Source organism: Atractosteus spatula, chromosome 23 (assembly GCF_055471065.1).
Source record: "Atractosteus spatula isolate fAtrSpa1 chromosome 23, fAtrSpa1.hap1, whole genome shotgun sequence".
NCBI classification, from domain to species: domain Eukaryota; kingdom Metazoa; phylum Chordata; class Actinopteri; order Semionotiformes; family Lepisosteidae; genus Atractosteus; species Atractosteus spatula.
In genome coordinates this window covers 13,737,890-13,754,244 of record NC_142728.1, presented here as the reverse complement: position 1 = coordinate 13,754,244, position 16,355 = coordinate 13,737,890, and the positions used below count along the sequence as shown (strand labels likewise).

The 16,355-nt window shown below is 46.1% G+C and overlaps 1 protein-coding gene across 6 annotated transcripts in view; it reads left to right on the top strand.

Moving 5' to 3' along the window:
- The first annotated feature begins 266 nt into the window (after window positions 1-266).
- The window catches only part of strbp (spermatid perinuclear RNA binding protein), a 97,178-nt gene continuing 81,089 nt past the window's right edge, over window positions 267-16,355 (top strand). For 2 of the 6 annotated variants that reach the window (XM_088940520.1, XM_088940523.1), the window contains exon 1: window positions 267-619. The gene's annotated coding sequence lies outside the window, so the exon portion shown is untranslated. Of the gene's footprint in view, window positions 625-1,420; window positions 1,606-16,355 lie in introns of those variants that run through there. The other 4 variants (XM_088940521.1, XM_088940524.1, XM_088940522.1 and 1 more) reach the window with 3 other exon arrangements.

The following is a 16,355-nucleotide window of genomic DNA, read 5'->3' as shown; positions in this document are numbered from 1 at the left end:
TTTTTTTATCGTGAGCACGCACGCACCACCCCCTAAACACAAAGGCTTTGCAGAAAGCAACGGACTCCTGTATTGTGGCTTTAACGCCTTTTACTCGGACTTCCAAAACGTCGCGCGTTTGTGCAGCCCGTCGCCTCCCTCGCTGGGGAGGGGGGGCAACTTTTCCCGCAGGCTTTCCGAGGCAGGTTGTAAGCGCACTTGGTGAATTTCAGGGCAGGTCACACACGTCCTCTCCGCTCCAGCGCGGGGGGGACCTCTTATACAGAGAGCGCTGAGCTGCGCACTAATGTGTATCTCTCTCTCTCTCTCGTACTGGAAAGCTATTAGCCCACGCAAACGCGCTGCCCACCCCCCGAACAATGAAGTACTGGACAGCGCACCACAGCGAGGGGGGGGGAAAAAAACACGCCGTTAAGTGTGCTCCGTGTAATTATTGCGTTCGTGGATCGGGCCGCCTCTCTCAGGTGCAGAGAGGAGGGGGTGGCTGACTGTCCTAGTCCTCCAATTAGGGCAGGCCCGCGCTGTCACGTGAACCAAGCCGTGGTCTAACCCGCTGGAGAGGAGCTCGAGAAAGAGAAAGCTGACTTGACTGGAGGTATCGGAGGCTGGAGCAACTAGGGTAGGGTAATTAAACACCCATTAACACTCTTAATTGGTAAATGCAGCGCAATCGCGCGAGGAACGGGCGTCACGGTTGTGCGGGCTTTCACGGTAATGCGTGGAGGGTTGCGTGGTTTTTGCCTCATAAAAACAATCTCTTGGCAGGACATCTCCGTGCGTTAGGTAATGACATTCTAACCTAATGTGTGTGCTGCACGGTCCTCGCTGCTGGGCATTTTCTGATGCATTTTGGAGGACTGGGTCGAGCGCAAACGTGCCTGGCGATGGTGTTGATGGTAACTTTTGGTGTATTTCAAAAAAGAAAACGACGGCTATTGTGGAGACAGCTTTTCTGATGCGGGCTGTTTGAATTATGTATGAGGGTTTGACTGCAAGAAGAATTTGAGGGGGGGGGGGGAAGCATCGTTATATCTGGAGTGTGTGAACGCACGGGCACACACGCCGTGCACGGCGAAGCATTGCTTTCTGAAACACTGGCTGCCCCTCAGCGAACTTCAGCACAATTCAGAATATCTTTCGGGTCTTCTAGCCAATTGTGTCCCTTAAATTAAAGTGCGGCGAGTGTTCTGACAGTTTTGTCGGGGGGGGGAGCGACTGCGGACGGGCCGCGTTAGGAATGTGCAAAGTGGCGATGCTGGCGGTTGCGGGGGTGGGGGGGAGCACACCTAGCCGGCTCTGCGGACGACCGCATGCTGGTCTGTTTGGGGGCTCCGGCCCCCTCAATGCCAAATAGTGGTCCCACACTGCGAGTGTTGCGCTGGTGGAGAGCACGCCTGCGCAGATCGGGCGCCCGCAGGTTTCCTGCCAGATGGTGTCCGTGAAGAGGCCGGCAGGCGGCTCACACAGCAACCCGAGCGGACGCGGACGCGAGTGGATGCATCGTTATTCAAACTTTTACCCCACCACCACCACCACCACCACCACCTCCTCCCGGTTTATACCCGATTTCCAGCCCCGCTTTTGAACCGCGCTCCCCGCGAAGCCGTAAGTATAACCCGGCGTTTGGCAAAGCGAGCTGCGCGTTTGGTTCGGTTCGGTTTCCTCCGGGCGACCCCGTCCAGAAGCGTGCCCGCGCGTTTCCGAAAGTCGGCGAACTTCGGCGGCGTACGCGAGCGGTGCTAACACGCCAGGACGAGCACAAAAACAAAACAAGAAATCCCCCGATGTATTTCACTCCGTAGCCCCGGTTCTCCTCCTCCCCCCCCCCTAGAGAAGCCGTTGTTAATTGGAGAATAAATTAAAAAAACGAAGAGTGTGCCGAACTGGGGTGCCCGTGGTACGGATCTCAGGACGGCGCCAGTACGAAACTGCATAGCGACCGGCGTCAACAGACTGGCTGCCCGTCTTCGGAAGTACCTCTTGGCTTAAGTTCTAGTTATTTAAAAAAAAAAACCCCAAAACAAACAAACAAAACAGATTTTTTTTTCCAGCGGCGAAATGACGGAATACCTGGTATTAAACCAGCTCTCCTGCATTTCGACTTCCACGGAAGCCAGCGAAAAGAGTGGAAGCGTGCCTTCATTAACAAAGACCTCGGCAGTAAGAAATTTCCCCCCCCCCCCTTGTTTTTTTTTTAACAAGACAGCGCAGGCTGGCAGTGTGTGTCGAAAAGGGGAGGGGGGGGGCGGGTGGTTCCTCTTTTTTTGCCGCCCCCCCCCGCGACTTCCACGCCAGACCGGAGCACAGGTGTCGTTATTTTACAGTTTCTCCATTTTGGTGCGCCGCTTCCTTGATCTCTGTGTGGGGGGAGAGAGAGAGAGAGCAGGGACAGAAACTGAAACAGGGAAGGAAGGAAGATCCACGTCGCGCGTGGAAATGAGGGCACGCTTGTAACAGGGCGCAGTCTCCTCTTCTGCTCTCCCACAGCTTGGGGTGGCATCTCGGCTCTTTTCCTAGTTGGAGCGGCACTCGTGATCCGTGTGTGTGTGTGTGGGCTGGCGTGGAGCAGGTGCTGTGGCATGCCCTGTTTCAGAGCCACAGGACGTGTGCTCGCCAGACGTACAGGTTTAAATAATTGATTGGGCCGTGTTGCTAGCCTGACGCATTGTCCTTGAACTAGCGTAAAGCCGGCCTCTCCGCTGTACATGCTGGCGTGAAACTTGAATGAACGCCTCCCCCCCTCCGTTTTATTTAATTTTTTTGTACAGCTGATGTATATAGGGTTAACTGTGGCTTGAATCCACCTCGGTTCTCCTCGCCTCCTACACCGCGCTGCCAAGGGATACCCCTGTGTTCGTAAAATATTTTAAATATAGATCAGCACAAATGATTGAAGTAATGAGATTTTGCGCTGCCCCTTTGCTGCGATGAAAATTGTTCTACTCCCTCCCCCCGCGCTAAAAAATAATAATAATCTCCATGTGCCGATTGCTCATTTACTTTCCCGGCTGTGTTTACAGCTCTTAAAAAAACCCCAAACTTTAAGTGTTAAGTGAGCTTTGAGTCTGGAGCCCCTGCAATGCACTTTAAAAGGGGTATTTACCAAGGGAGTACATATTTAAAACACTGTTTTGTTCCATCAGGGGAGAAGAGGAGATGCATACCATTGGTGTACAACTGCTGCGCGTCGTTTTTCGCAGTTTGATCAAAAGCGGATCTGCAATTGCACGTTTAGCATAGTAAAACAAAAAAAAAAGAACCCTCTCAACTGCATTGCAATAGGAGTGCAAAAACAAAGTTAACATGAATGCACATGAATTCATGTGCATTCATGTTAAATTCAGTGCACATAAAGGCTGTCCCGTCATCCGATGATGGGCAGTAGGTCTGTCTGGGTTGTCATGACTCCAGTCTGGTTGCGCGTTAATCTAACCGGCGAAGAGCTTGCGGACTTCTGTCCCTGATCTGCTGTGTGCGGGGGGTGGGAGTTGGGGGTGCCGAGTGGCTGGGAGCCCCACTCAGGTGGAAGTAGCCCGTCTCCTTCTTGAGTCTGTGAAGTGCTTTGGGGCTCCTTTGGGGCGTTCTGTGAATGCAAGGAATTATTTCTGTCCCGGCTCTTCCGGGTGCATTACTGTGTTTCACCCCTCAGACTGTGTCTCCGTTGCGGGAGCAAGCTTGTGGTCTTTTCGGATTCCCGGATAGTTCATTCCCGGTGAATGTGGATGACGGGGCCAGCAGCACATTGCACGTTTCTCCCCAACATCCCGGGCTGCGATAATGCAGTGCCAGTATTTACTGCTTCCTGGTGGAGCTGCATTCCTGCGTGTGCTGGGCGGGTGGGGGGTTATCTTTCAACAGGTACAAATGTCTCTTTTGACGAGACATTGCAACCTGACCAACGGCTTTAGCTCGGAGGTGTTCGACTTTGGGGGGGGGGGGGGAAGCGCAAAAGACTGTGCGAAAGACGTCCCAGTGGCCTGTCCTGTTCCACTCCTGTTTTTCTGGAGCTCAAGAGCTATTATGTAAGCTCCCGACCATGTGCTGCGTGATCCAGGCCTGACTCATTGTTTTGAACGGGCTTCTTGACGGGTGTCAAGTTAAATGCAGTGCAAAGCGAGCCGTTTTCCTGCTTCCTCACTGTGATTTGTGCACGTCTGTTACTGGGAAAAACCTGAAATGGATGCCACTGCCTTGAGGGACGTTGTGCGCTTACTTTGCTTTTAAAGAATTGTCCCTGTACCGGTTGTCTAGAATTGTGGCTTTGTAGCTGCTTCGTTTCTTTGATCTCTGGGTGTTCTGAAAGTCCGCAGGGGTGAAATGTTAAATAGAAGTGGCCAAGCAGGCCCAGATGGGCCCAAGCCCATCCTGTTGTTTGTTGTTTCTTTCAATCGCTGGGTATGTACCCGAAGGCCACTCTTCCTGGACAGTCTTCAGGTTTTGCCTTGGAGTTATGTCTGAACCACGCTTGTGTGGAGTCTGAGGTTACCTCTGGCGTGATGCCCTTATCACAAACTTTTGCGGTTTATGACATTTTCTGAACTGTCTGTTGGACTGCTGAAAATAAACCTCGCCAATCTGCCGTCTGATTCTTTAGCGTTTGTCAACGTTGGATGACCTCTGAAGGCCGTATTGTGCTTGTGCCTCTTTAAAGCCGAATTTATACATTCTGTGCGGCAGCGTATTTGCACGTGCCTTGTGCTGCCTGCACCTGTAAGTGTTATCCTGCCTCGAGCAGCATATATGATGTATCATAGCGGATATCGGCAACGTTCTCTGCGAGTTTCAGGGAGACAGTGCAGAAAATTAGTCTTGTGAGTCTTGTAAATGCACCATTGTGCACCTTTCAGTGTTGTGGCTGATATTTTAATGAAACCACTTCTGCAAGTATTTTTTTTTCCCCCTTTGTGTGGATAGTTTTTGTTCTGTGCCATTATAGCTGGAGAAGACGTTTAAATTGTTAACATGCATAGCTATTTTTCCTGTCCCACCCCCCCCCCCCCCACCAGTCTGTGTTTATAGAAAGTGCTCTTAAGCAGCTGTAGTATATTTTCACCTTGACTGGGTCAGGCAGGTGGTTAAAGGTCGAATTGAGGGTCATAGGCGCGGTTTTGCAAATCGGGTGCTGTGCTTTTGGGGATTAATTGTGAAAACTGCTGCGTTTGATGAGACATTGCGATTTGACACTGCTGAAGGCTGATATGTTACACCTTTTTGATTTCCAGCTTGAAAAGGTGTCATTCCTCCCCTCTTGCATGGCTGTCAAAGACAGTGCAGCTTAGAGCAACAATAGATCTGGCTGACGTTTTGCAGAAGTGTTGATCTGAGCTCCTTCAAGTTGGTGTTGGAAGTGACTTAAAAATAACTGTGGAGTTGGGCCACTGTCGTTTAAATTTGTTTTTCTTTACAGCCCTTTTAAGAGCTTTTTAAGATGACACCAGTGCTGTTTTCAGTGTTTAAATCGTGGGCTGTGTTGAATAAAATCCCATGCTTTGGTCTTGTAAATATTGGTACTTTTTCAGCTCATGCTGTAAGGGTGTAATAGGAAAAACTACATTCTAAAACCATTATCTAAGATTAAGCCTCATTTATCAAGGTATACTGTCTGTATTATACACTCGTGCATGAAGCTTCTGTGATTAGGTGTTATAATGAAACTCACTGAATGTTCTCAAGGTCTGTTTCTGTATACAGCTTTGTTTATCCACTGATGAAATCGAATTGTCCATTTATAGTATAATATTAAATGAAGGAAAAGTCTCAAGTCTTCAATCTTATGGAAATTATATGGAATACTGTGGCATTGAACCCGATAAATTTGTACTTTGCAGTGTGGCAGACAGGCCAAGTTGTTTACCTGCACTGGAAAAAAAACGAAAAGCCAAGTATTAAAGAACGTTTAGACCTTTGCTCCTTGTTTTATCAGAAAGCAGAGCATAAATGTAATAATAGGGTTTGGTGGGGAGGTTTATTATAGGATGGGAAAAATGGCTCTGAAGATGTCTTTTTCTTGATTGCTTGTGGATGTCCAACTTATGTCTTGTTTCACCTTTACTTGCTATAAACCTAAATCATTACATGAAAAAGCAGTCAGTGTGGGCACTGACACTGGAAACATTAGAACTAGCTACCACCAGTGGCAGTTCTGTGTATATCAGAATATAGCAGCAGGAGAAATTTTCCACTAACAAGGTTTTGTACCAATTCCAATAGGGTTTGCTTGATAGGTGCTGTTCATGAGATGCTCCTAGACAATAATTCAATAGTCAGAAAATTCACTCTTCACTTCTCCCAGGAAATGTGTTGCCATGCTGTAGTTGACAGTTTTCCCTGTTTGATGAAAGACTACAGACTTTTAAAAAAAAAAAATCATATCTGTGGACTGTAGTTGCTTTGAATAAGATCAAACGTGTCCAGGAAAACGGAGGATCTTCAGTGATCCACTGTTCTAGGCCTGCAAATTCTCCAGCGATTTTAGAGCATAAATTTTAATGAGATCTGCGGTGATTCAGTTTGGCTTCTTGCATGTGTGTGTTTTATTTTTGGGTTTTCAGAATTTAACTCGGGAGGTCTGTCATTGTGTGTGGGTGGGTAGGAACGGCTGATTACCATGCAATTCTGATGACAAATTGCCATAAAATTCCAATGAGCAACGGTGGCGATCCATTTCTAATGAATGTTTTCCGGAAGGAACCTTGTTCTAGTGCGTTCGTGTCGTGTGGCCGTCTGTAGACAGCTACCGGTGAGGAATGGTGAGCTTTGGTGCGATGTTGAGATAGAAGAGGGGTCTTTAAGGTTCATTAAGGTGCAGGGAGCAGGCTACAGTGATCTGGTTAGCTCACATCGATCCTGTGCTTAGCAATGCTAAATAATGTATTAGTTTTCCTCGCCTCGCGCTCTTGCTGTGACTGCAGGCTCTGCTCATGTATTCTGTGCCAAGATTTATTTTTGGCTCGTACAAAGAGGTGACAGGAAATGCTAATTTTGAAAGTGTAATATAGGTTTTGCTGAATTGTTCGCAGTATCTGACGGAGTTGCTCATTATTAAGATGCGTGCTTGTGGAGGAGAGACTGCTTAAGATTTTATTTTGCATGACAAAAGGGGTCTTTTTTTTTTTTTCCACGTGGATTTTAAAAGTCCGCCGTCAAAAGGTGGAGCATAGATGGGACCTGACTCGGCGTTCCTTCGACCGCCTTTTTTCGCGATTCCAAAAAGAGGAATATTTTAAGTTTTGAAGTATGCCTTATTGCAAAAACACATTTGATATTGTAACATTTTCTCATTGCAATTTGTATTAGTACCCGAAAGCAGTAAGGCATTTATGGAAATGAGCTGAAATTCAATCAAAACTGTTTCGTGCAAGATGTGGTTTGTAGGAGCTACGGTAGTAGCAGTTTTTTACTCCTTAAAACCTATGATTCCCTGGGAAAAAATATAAAACTAGCTGCAAAGTTCCTGCAGAGCTGTGGGTCTGTAAATAAACACTCAAAGTGGAATAATCTTTTCTAAGAAGTCGATCAGATAACCTTACTTGGGCTGTTAAGCTATTTCATTGAATATCATGTTTTACACTGTCTTTTTAGTCTGCAGACCCAAAGAAGGAAAAGATTTCTTGTCTTGGCATTGTTTCCAAAAAGTAATTTAAAAAAAATATACGATACTATGATTAAGAAGATTATTTCATGGAAATTTTTTTGAAAATTGTAGGGATTTAGGCAAACTTGTTTTTATTACGTTTGCTTTGGTTGTGTTGTAATATAAAACTCCTGAAGCCCTTCCCGAGCTTCTGTCAGATGACCGGAGAGAGCGGCAGGATATAAACATCGGAAAAAGCCGGAGTCTTAACGCCAGGCTTTGAAGGAGTAGCTCAAGATACAGATCTGTAACGCTGGAAAAAGATTAAGCCCGTCTTGAGCAGGAATTGTCCAAGTAAGGTATATGAAATGGCAGGGAGACGTCCTGCGGTCAGCACATTCTGAGGATGAGGCAGAAGAGGCCGTTTTTATTTTGTTGGACAGATGACTCTACACAGACCTGCTCAAAATGAAAACTAGAACTCAAAATATGATTGTTCCATTCGGCATTGTTGCTGTATTTTCAGTTGTGGGACATCTTTTAATGATAATTCATTAATAAAAAAGCTTAATAGCTTTCTTAAAGTGAGGGGGAAAAGCCTATTTTGTAGCCTTGCAAGAGAAGAAGCTTTTCTTCTTAATTTGGTACTGTAATATAAATACCATACATCAAAATCCACTGGATGTTTTATGTAGTTTGTATATACACTTTTTATTGTCGTCTCCGTTAGGCCAGAGGAAACTCCGTCCTGGATGTAGATAGTAAAGTGTATTCTGAAATGGTAAATGCATGGGTTACATAATGAACTGTAGATAATAGAAACTTCTGCTGCATTGATTGAAGTGTGATAAACGTGGGGGAGCCACCCTTCATGCGGTATTTTATTCGGTTTCGGGTTTTGAAAGCTGCTGGCTTTCGTGTCGTGCTAAAGAAGGAAGACGTGTGCAGAAATGTGTGCCGATTTTCTCAAAAGGCAACACAGTGAAACAGCTAGCAGGGGATGAGTCCCTCCACAAGAGCCCTGTTCTGCCTGGACTGGGACAAAGAGCAGGCCGAAGCACATCCTCTCTCTCTGTAACTCTCATGGAAGCTAGGGCACGTGCAGCGAACTCTCTCTGTACACGGGACATGGCTGGTATCGTTGGTGCTTCTCTGTTTATAGAGAGTACAGCACATGCAAAGCCTTCAGCCTGTGTACTGCTTTGCATTTGTCACAAAGTCTATATTCCTTGATTTGGCAGTTTAGTGATTTGCTTTGCTCAAGCCCACCAGTCAGGTCAGTGTTTGGTTTTTCTGTTTTTAAAAGCTCAGCTGCCAGCTCTATTTTAGTTTTTTAGAACAACATTAACTTTGAAAATTGTAAGTTAATTAACCACCGTTTACTGCAATGTGATAAAATTAGCTTAATTGCAGCTTTTGATTGTCCTTCAGATCTTATACATGCCAGCAAACGGGGCTTTCCAGCAGTCCATTACCAGTTATAGAGTTTAATTTAATAAAAAGGATTCTGCAGCTTAAATATAGCCATTAATATCGAGACCGGGCCTGAGTTTTTTTTTTTTGTTCTCTGTTATCATTCAGCGCTGTGTGGTGAGATAATTAACCAGTTAAGCACTAAACGCTTTGCCTACCATCGCTGGTTGTGTAATTAGAGGGATAAAAAGAGAATTCCCCTTTGATTCGTAAGAGGTGGCACGAATAATGATAAAGGAGAGGGAGAATACTGCTGTTTGCGTCACCCCCTGCCTCCGATGGAAGGGCAGATTGAGAAAAGCTTGGGTTGCATTTCTTTAACGGAGAATCAGTGAATTACGATGCCTGTGGGTAGAGAGCCTGTAGAGGTTATCGGCAAGAGTCTTTCTGCAGTGCTACGCTACCTGAGTTGTTTTTTTTTTCTCTCGTGTGAATGAATTGCTGCTGATTTTGTGAAAACAATTCATTCTTTTCACCCAGACCCCACAATTGCTACCTTTTTTTTTTTTAAAAGAAAAGAAGCTCTATCAGTGATAAGACCAAAACGGTCCGAGAGTTGTCAAATGTTTCCGGTTCCACGGCTCTCGAGAAGTGCTGTTCTGTCCGTTTTGCTTCAAAAGGCTCGAGAAGAAATGAAGAATTTCCATTTAAAAATTCAAATTCTATTTAAAGAACCAGACCAGGGTTGAAGGGCTGTTCAGGCTAAGCAGTGCCGTGTGGTTTTCTGGGTATTATCCCTCCAGAACACAAATGAGAAAGGGGGAATTCGTTTTGCGTCCCGGCTTCGTGCTGGTATTGGGGTGGGTTAGTTACAGGGTGCGAACTTTGAATAAACTTACAAACCGGTAAAGAACAAAAAGGCGAAACGATGGCAGTGCATGCTGGAACTGCACCTGTAGGGCCCCTTGCCCGAAGCAAAACGGATTCAGATTGATGAGGGCAGGGCTGGAGAGAGTTCTGGAAACAGGCTCTTGACATTGCCCGTCCTCTTACCCAGCAGCCTTTGCGGGCTCCAGCAATGAATGGAACGTCAACAGCCCTGTGTTGCACTTTGTTAAAAGTACCAGCAAAACACCCGTGTTGTACAACCTGCACCACTCATTAAGGTTTTCTTTGTGCTTGAAATGCTTCAGGAAACTGACAGACTTTTGGCGTGATTACCGCAATTCTTTTAAAAGCTGATTTTTCTTCAAATTAGGGCTGTCAACATAGCATTGTTTGTGGTTTTCCAGCAGTCTGGATTGACTTGGCCGTCTCGCAACGGCAAGAAAGCGCTTCTCTCTGTAACATTTATCCGTTCTCTGTTCAATCGCACTGTCATGTTAAGTAGCCTACTAGGGAGGGAGTGAGACTTGGAGAGGAAAATTGCTGTTATTTGGAATGGAAAAATCTTTGTAACTTTTCCGAACGCTTAAGAAACAACCACCCGGGAATAGATTGGGTTCTTGAATTGGTAGCCTGTTGCCTTTAATTAAAGTTTATAGTGGCAATTCGCAAGTTCTGACTGTGAATGCTACAAGCTGCTCCAGCCTTTCTTGAGAAAAGGTAGCTTCAGCAGTGTGGTGAGAGGTCCTGTCCTGCGACGAGGCCAGCTGTATGCTAAGCAGCGTGATCTACAGGATCCCTGCTAGGATCCCAGATTGAGTGCGGCGTGGCTCTAAAGTTCTCGGAAACTGCCTGGCATACAAATGGCAGCAGGCTCCGCTGTTAAATGTGGTCCAGGACTAGTTAGGAAAAATAAAGTTTTTTTTCCCCAAAAACTACTTCAGTATGAACTACAATGTGATTTACAGGGTCTCGGGAATATAAAATGAGTATATACAGCGCAAAGCCTGTTGGTAGGAAATGGTGGATGTTGTGCCCCTTTTTTATTTTTAGAACTGCCTTCGTTTGTTCCTTTTATTAAATATTTTTCTGAGACTTTCTACCGACGGGAAATCCAATCCCTATGGGCTACTGTGCTATGCCCCACACACACACACACACGGCCCACTTCCCCTCCAGTCCTTGCTGTAGTGAAACCCGGGAGCCTGTTCTTATTCTGGGGAAACCTTAGACGGCGTCTGGGTTCTCCATTTGCATCCTGCTTTAAAAATGCCCTGGATTTCTTTCTCCGCAGGCTGATAATTACAGGTCCTCGTGGTGGAGCCTGCCTTAGCTGACAGTGTGCCGTCATCTTGTAAGCCAAGGCTGGAATAGACAGCAGGAGGGCACGGCGGAGCGGAGACCGGAGGGGTTCCCCACGGCCGTAGTCTAGCAAAATACAGGGTTGGGGTTCTCTCCCTGCAGAATAGGGGGGTGCTGTTCCATTTTAAGGCAGCCCAGGAGTCACAACCATCCATCATGTAGATAATTATAGTAATTTCATTTATGTGTATTAAATTATCCCCCAACTTTTCATATTACATGTGGGCGAGAGTTGTGCACAGGTAGTAAAATATAGTAGCTTAATGGGGGGGAGGGGGGGAAACAGGTCTGGTTTATTTGCTTGTTTTTATTTTAGACTTTTTCCAAAAAAAAAACTTTAGCAGCTGAAGGATTTACAGTCCCCAAAGCCGCGTGCTTCAGATCTTGCCCGTTGGATGTTTGAAGAGGCCCAGGGGTCTGCGCTCTGTCATCTCTGTGTGGCGGAAGGAATGAAGTCCAGCCTCTCAGCGTGCAGCGTGTTGCTTGATCAATGCCTGGAAGTCACCTGAGGCTTAGTGCCGCTCTCCTCTGCTGTCGTACAGGGCTGCTTAACATGGGGGCCCTTCCAGGCAGGTGCTGTTTTGTAGAAAGTGCAAGCAGTGCCTCGGCAATAACACTCGTCCCGCTGGTTATCGCTTAAAGAGGGGCAGGTTGTTAGGAAGTCATCCAGTGGAGTGGAGTTTTGTAGCTGTGCTCTCTCTGCTGGGCTGTTTCTAGATGTGGTAGGTCCTGCCTGTGTCAATATCATCAGTGCTGGTCAGGATATTTCAGGTAAGCTTAAGGTCACCCATGTCTTTTAAAAGAGGCAAGAGCCTGTACTGGGATTCAGTCAATTTGGAGTCAAATGGTAGCTCCATTCTTTATAGCAAGGGGGTCAAAAAGGATGACTTTTACGCCCTCCCAAGAGCTATGGTTTTAATCTCTACTAGCTGCAAGAGCCCACCGTACCCAACTTGAGTATTTGCTTCTCAAAACTGGGAGGTTTTATTTTCAAACTCGTTGCCTTCAAGAGTAATGAGGAGGCCGTATTCTCCAGAGATTTCAAGACCTTGTCAAAGCTGATGCACAACTGGCATTTTCAGGACCTTGACTTGCTCTCAGTTAAATGGCGAGTTCAGTGCAGGAAGTCTGAATTGTAAAAAAGCCATTTTCCTGTCGCTTGTTTAGAACTGTTTTTTTTTCCTTGAGACCACGGCGCATTTAGGTCTTCATTTAAAGCTTGCCTATTCTAAAGGTGTCATGAAGAAAGGGGAAACATGATCTGCACATTATGTGAAAAAATATCATTTGCTGTAAAACTGCAAGTTGTTGAGACGATCCCATTAAGCAGTGCTGTTGTATATACGTAATGAGTGGCCATTCGGTTTTCAGCAAGCTGAAATAAAAATAGATCAAATCCACTCGGGACTCTAGAGCTGTCTGATAATTTGATGCAGGGATGGCGTTGTGGGATGCAGAGAGAGAGAATCTTGCCGACAATGTTTGAAAGAGACTCGGAAGGTGAGATAATGCCTTTCAGTAAGGTGACCCGCTGTTCTGTAAGTATGCTGGGATTTTGTGTGACCTAGTTTAAAGTGTAATTTTTACATCTATGAGGAAGACAATGAGTGCCCTTTTCAAAGTAGTTTCAGTATAGCGTATATTTCCCTGTACCTTATGAAACAATCTGTGCTGGATTTTGACCTAAATTGCATGAACTGTTGGAGCACACGGAGGACTCGGGAGAGCTTTTGAAACCCTCAGGATTTGAAATTGACAGGCTTCTGAGCATGACAGGTCTCTCGTACACTTTCAACTCGGATCATTTTATCATTTCTTGGGTCTGTCACGTTAATCTTTTTAACTCGTTAACTGCGGAAAACGAGACGGCTCCCGTGTCACTGCTGTCGGATGTCACCCTTAGCTACTCAAGCCATCGGGTCATCTCCTTGTGTCTTTTGGCTGTTCTCAGTGTTTTGCCCAGATCAAAAAAAACCACAACCATTATAATCATAATATTAGTTTACTTTCTCTGAATGAGACATCAAATGGAAGCTGGTCTCATAGCGGGAGGCTAAAATTATTTCCAGAGTTTTTTACTTTCTTGGAATTCAAAGATGTTCCAGAGTGTAGCAGATGCATCTGATTTGCACGTATAGACTAGAATATCCAAGCAGGCTTAAGGCTTTAGTCTCTATAGAAGCATGGGTTCTCATCCCTGAGATTTTCCACAATCGAGTCTTCACTTAATGTTATCGAATGAGCTTAACGAGCCAGTTAACGTCCTCTCGTTCGTAGTCATTTTTCTTCTGTCCTAACTGTAACATCAGATTTGCGTTTTTGATCTCGAGTGCAGGAAGTTACTCGAGCTCTGCTCTGGTTTTCATGCAAAATCCGTACAATTTCCCCCGTGTCAGTGTTTCAGAGTGCGCCGCGGATTGGAAACGATGCTCTTTACTAAGAGTGAGGTTTCTGAGAGCACTGCTTCCATCTCCATGCAAATCCAGAGGCTGCTCACAAGCCACTGCTGGGGTAGAGTGGACTGTCCAATTTCAGGTGCCCAGGAGGAGGAAGGGAATGGAGGGACAGAACTGACCAATGGGTACAGCCCAAATTGTAGGCGTGTAATGGTCCACATGCTTCCTTCTACCCTGCATTTCTGTTAATGGTTTTGTGCGATGCTTGCGTTTTAGCTAAATTGATCTTTTTGTTTTGGCCAGGTGAAACTGTATTTCCCCCCCCCTAAATCCCCCATCTGTGACCCAGATGCAGGGATTATACTCTCTCTAATCCGAGCCTCTGGCGGTGGCTTCTTCTCCTTTTTGGGAAGGTTTTGTTTTCTAAATAAAAGCAGACATTTGTCTAATCTCGGGGCTGGGGCATCGTTCAGTGCAGTACTTGCCCTAATCGCCCGATACCCTCGTGTTGTCCTGGGCTGCTCGTTCCCATTGCAAAAAAAGTTCTAGATGAGATAAGATCACTTTGTTAGCCATATACAATTTCTTGCATTAGGAATCTGTCTTTTCGCAGACCCCAGCTTGCTCTCCGTGAGACACACAGACGGGGAGAGAGAAGCTGGGGGTCAGAGCGCAGGGTCAGCCATTGTACAGCGCCCCTGGAGCAGCTGGGGTTAAGGGCCTTGCTCAGGGGCCCAACGGAGTAGGATTCCTCTGCCGGCCGCGGGATTTGAACCGGCAACCTTCCAGCCACAGGTGCAGATCCTGAGCCACAGGGCCACCGCTCCGCCCCAGAGCAGAGGAGCCCGACTCTGCCCTCGAGAGCTGCTGTTCAGCGCCTTGTCTTGGCCTCTTAAAATCTCCAATATCTTGAGAACAAGGAAAGGCTTCAGCTCATTCAATTATACAAGTGATGAGTTCAATTAGGTGATTAAGGACACAGTGGGGAAAGAGAACCAGAGACCTCCTGGTCCTTCAGGGCTGGAGTTGTGCGCCCCTAGATACGGGAGAGGCAAGTTTGAATAATTTGCTGCAGTAGAAAGGAATTGGAGCCTCAGATTCTTTTTTTTAGACACTTGTTTCATGCAGGTTGGCACGTCAAGCGCGGGATGGCCTGTTCAAGTTTCCCGTATTTCTTTTTGGGGGGATGTTTATATCCAGCTCTCCGACTGTCCGTGTCATTTTCACTGTCAACTTGTGTCGGAGCTGGGGCTCGCCAATCAACATCCAAGCTTTTGTTTTCTCGCAGTTACAGTTAGAACAGGAGAAGCTTTGTGAAATTGCCCCTTTGTTTGAAAAGAGTTAACATGTTAGTTTCACGTAATAAAAAGCTGCGAGCTGGAAGAGTTTTTAGTCAGGGAATTAAGTTCCCAATCTTCCTTATTTCCTCCAATTTCTTTTTATAAGAAGTTACACCTTGGGCAGACCTGTTTACTGAAAACTTTACTATTGCTGGCTGTTAACTTTGTGTACACGAAGACTCTACAAATAACACCAGGTGTTTGTGTAGATATTTTCTTCTTGGAGCCTGACTTAAGGTAGAACATTTACACAGCATGGCCTAGTGAGTGAAGGGGCAAAGGTGATGTTTGCATTGGAGGCCTTTTTGAACATTTAGTAAGGAAATATTGGTACAGGACCATTCCCTACACTAGAAACCATTATACCCTACACTAGTTTCTGCTGCTGCTTCTTCTGAGTCCTTTTTTCCCCATAAGGCTGAAGTTTGTGACCTTGCCTTGACTGGTGGATGTTCACCCAGTTACCTGCTGCTGGGAATGAGCTGTGATTCACGGGCGGCGGAGGTGAAATTTGCTTATGTGCCGAGATTAAACTTTAATCTAGTAATTGCTATGCAGTCCCCGGGCTGCGGTTTTTTTTTTCTCCATTAGTTGAACTGTACGAAGAGAGAATATTGATGATGTCTATTGTGTAAAGCTCTTAAGACCTCGCAAATTTCAATTTTGTGCCCCTCGTCCATTGGTTGTCAGAAGATTGCTTATTCCTGGATCTCGGCAACCCGAAACTGCTCCCAGGAGCGCAGGTGCGAGGCTGAACTGTACTTGGGATGGAGCACCGGTCTAAAGAGGGGAGATGTTTGCAGTATCCATGCATCCAGTCGTAGACGTTATGGCAGATGGGATAAGAGCCCCAGTTCCTGAGCTCACTCCTGTTGCTAGTCTGTACAAATGCATTGGTTTTCTTTCATTAGTAAAGGATGGAACTCTTAACTTGATATTCTCAGTTTCTCAAGTAAAAAAAAAAAAAAAAAAAGAGCTTCCTTTCCATGCCATTTTTTTAACCAAATGCAGCTTTTTTTAAAGTATTTGTAGCCTTAAAAAATAATTTCAGAACGCTGATGTAACTGATGTATGGCCACCTCCTTCCTTTCTACTTCCTCAGTGCAGGGGGGTCTCACCTTAACTCGGGCTGTAGATCTGTCTGGCCGCTGTTTATCGTCGGGGTGGTCGAGCAGGGGTGCACCCAGGATTTTGTATTTGGGGTAGGAGGCACACCTGTTTGAGTGGCCTTTTTAAATGAGACGATGCGCCTTCTCAGATTGGATGCCCTGGTATTCTTTTCTGCACCACTGACGCTGGCGATCCGTGTTTGACAGAAGGGGGCAAGGTGGGGCTGACCTCGCACAGCTCTCGCCACGCTGCATGAACGCTCTACCACAGTGCGCT